The 2377-nt window shown below is 51.7% G+C and overlaps 1 protein-coding gene across 1 annotated transcript in view; it reads left to right on the forward strand.

The window, feature by feature from the left end:
* SLC2A13 (solute carrier family 2 (facilitated glucose transporter), member 13) overlaps positions 1-2377 on the forward strand; it is a gene marked incomplete at its 5' end in the record, with an annotated part of 220276 nt that overhangs the window by 52863 nt on the left and 165036 nt on the right. The window lies entirely within an intron of this gene.

Here is a 2377-nt window from a genome sequence, read left to right on the forward strand (position 1 = left end):
ACGCTTGAAGTTGTTCCAGAGGCTTTTTCCACTATCTTTATATTTTTGGATTCTTTTTTCTTTTTTGTTTTTCCGGTTGGGTGTTTTTTGCTTCTTCGTATTTCATATCTTTGACTTGATTCTTGGGATCCTCTAGTCTGCTGTTGGATCTCTGTATATTATTCTTTATTTCAGTCAGGGTATGCTTAATTTCTGGTTAGTCCTTTTTCATATCCTTGAGGGTCTCACTAAATTTCTACGAGGTTTCTAGAAGATTTTTGAACTCTATATCCAGTATTTTGATTTCATCCATTTCTTTCATTTGTGACTTTTTCTTTGTCTCTACATTTTGGCTGCTTCCCTGTGTTTCTATGTACTGGGTAGCTGCTAGGTTTCCTTGAGTTGATAGATATGGCCTTGTGTTGTGGTATCCTATAGGGCCCAGGGGCTCAGCCTCCCCAGTCACCTGAGGTGGACACTCTTGGTGCACCCCTTTGTGGGCTGTGTGCACAGTCTTGCTGTAGTTGAGCCTTGATTGCTGTTGGTATCACTGGGAGGAATTGACCTCCAGGCCAGTTGGCTGTGATGACCAGCTGTGTCTACAGTGGGAGAGCTGCTGTGCAGCAAACACCCCGTCAGCCACTGTCTGGGGCCAGCCAGCAGAAGCTACAGAGACATCTGCAGATTCCTCTGTTTGTATGAGGTTTGGAAGTGCCCAGACGAGGCCCAGCTGTGAAGCAAGGCAGGCTGCTGCTGCTGTCAGGCCTTGGGCCTTCTTTTGGAAGTTCTGCAGCTCTCTGACCCAGCTGCAATTTGACAGGTTTTAATCAGAGAAAAGACAGGCCATTCATATGCAAAAGCCAATGCACACAGCTTGGGTGGGGTTGCAAATTGGGTAGGGCAGAGTCTCTGGGAATCACCAGGGCAGAGCAAACAGCAGTGGCTGCCAGTCAGCCCTGCACCAGAGAGGTCCCTGTGTCTCCATGTCCCGTGCCCCGCATGCAGGAACAATGATCACTGCGAGCACCTCTGAGAGAAGCCGCCCTCACATTCCTGTCCTGATGCCGGACAGTCCAGTTTTTCCCTGTATGTGTCTGGGTCCCCCAGAATCTCGCCTGGAACGAGTTCAGAGCAAGCGGGAGCTTGTATCTCCCTCCCAATTAAAAGAGCAGTACATTCAGTGCCTCCATACCTCTTACCAGTCTCAATGTGCTTTCTTCACCTTTCTAGTTGTGGAACTTCCATTCAGCCAGCTTTCCCGCAGTTCTGGGTGGTCGTTGTTCTGCCTTTTAGTTGTAATTTTGATGTGGTTGTGAGAGGCAGCAAGTATAGGAGTTTACCTATGGCGCCATCTTGGTTCTCCTCATTAATAATTTTTTATTCTCACCATTGTCTAATTACATTTTCCATATAAGGCTAAAATCCTATCTAATAATAGACAAACATGGTAATTGACTGTACCTTCACTATGCCTCCCATTGGCGAATCAGCGCAATATGCAAATTAACCAACAAAGATGGTGGCTAATTTGCATACTGCAGGCAGGGCGGGACAGCACAGCCACCAGCGTGAGCCATCATCCCGGGCCGCAGGCCGGCCCCAGAAGCCCCAGAAGCCTCCCAGAAGCAGGTGATCGGGGGGAGATAGTGGTCCCCTGCCCAGGCCTTATGCCTCAGGCAGAGGCGTCAGGCCTGGGCAAGGGGCCGATCTGGTGATTGGAGGGTGATGGAGGTTGACACCTCTGGCCGAGGCATCTGGCCTGGGCAGGGGGTGGAGCCGGCAATCGGAGGGGTCTGGCGGTCCCCTGCCCAGGCCTGACTCCTGGGCCAGAGACATCAGGCCTGGGTTGGGGGCAGAGCTGGTGATCGGGGGGATATGAGAGTCCCCTGCCCAGGCCCGAAGCCTGCTACAGATGCGTCAGGCCTGGGTGGGGGGCTGAGCCAGTGATCAGAGGGAGATGGGGGTCACCTGCCCAGGCCGGACGCCTCTGGCAGAGGCGTCCGGCCTGGGCAAGGCAGAGCCAGTGATGGGAGGGAGATGGGGGTCAACACCTCTGGCTGAGGCCTCGGGGGAGGGGGAGACCAAGCGGGCGATTGGTGTGAACTACAAAGGAAATACCTTTTCTGACTGTTCATTGGTTAAGCTCCCTGTATGCCACTGGTAATATTCTTAGTAACTTGGGTAATAAGAATCCAAAAAGGTGATCTAGGGTTTTTCACCACACTCCTGGCGAAAAAAATGAAGGTCCGCTGCTGGAGGGCTAAGAAATGTCATATCCTGCCCTAGCTGGTTTGGCTCAGTGGATAATGCCTCGGCCTCCTGACCACAGGGTCTGAGTTCAATTCTGACCAAGGACATGTACCTAGGTTGCAGGCTCCTTCCTGGCCAGGGCCCATGT

Source organism: Myotis davidii, unplaced genomic scaffold (assembly GCF_000327345.1).
Source record: "Myotis davidii unplaced genomic scaffold, ASM32734v1 scaffold902, whole genome shotgun sequence".
In the NCBI taxonomy this organism is placed as follows: Eukaryota; Metazoa; Chordata; class Mammalia; order Chiroptera; family Vespertilionidae; genus Myotis; species Myotis davidii.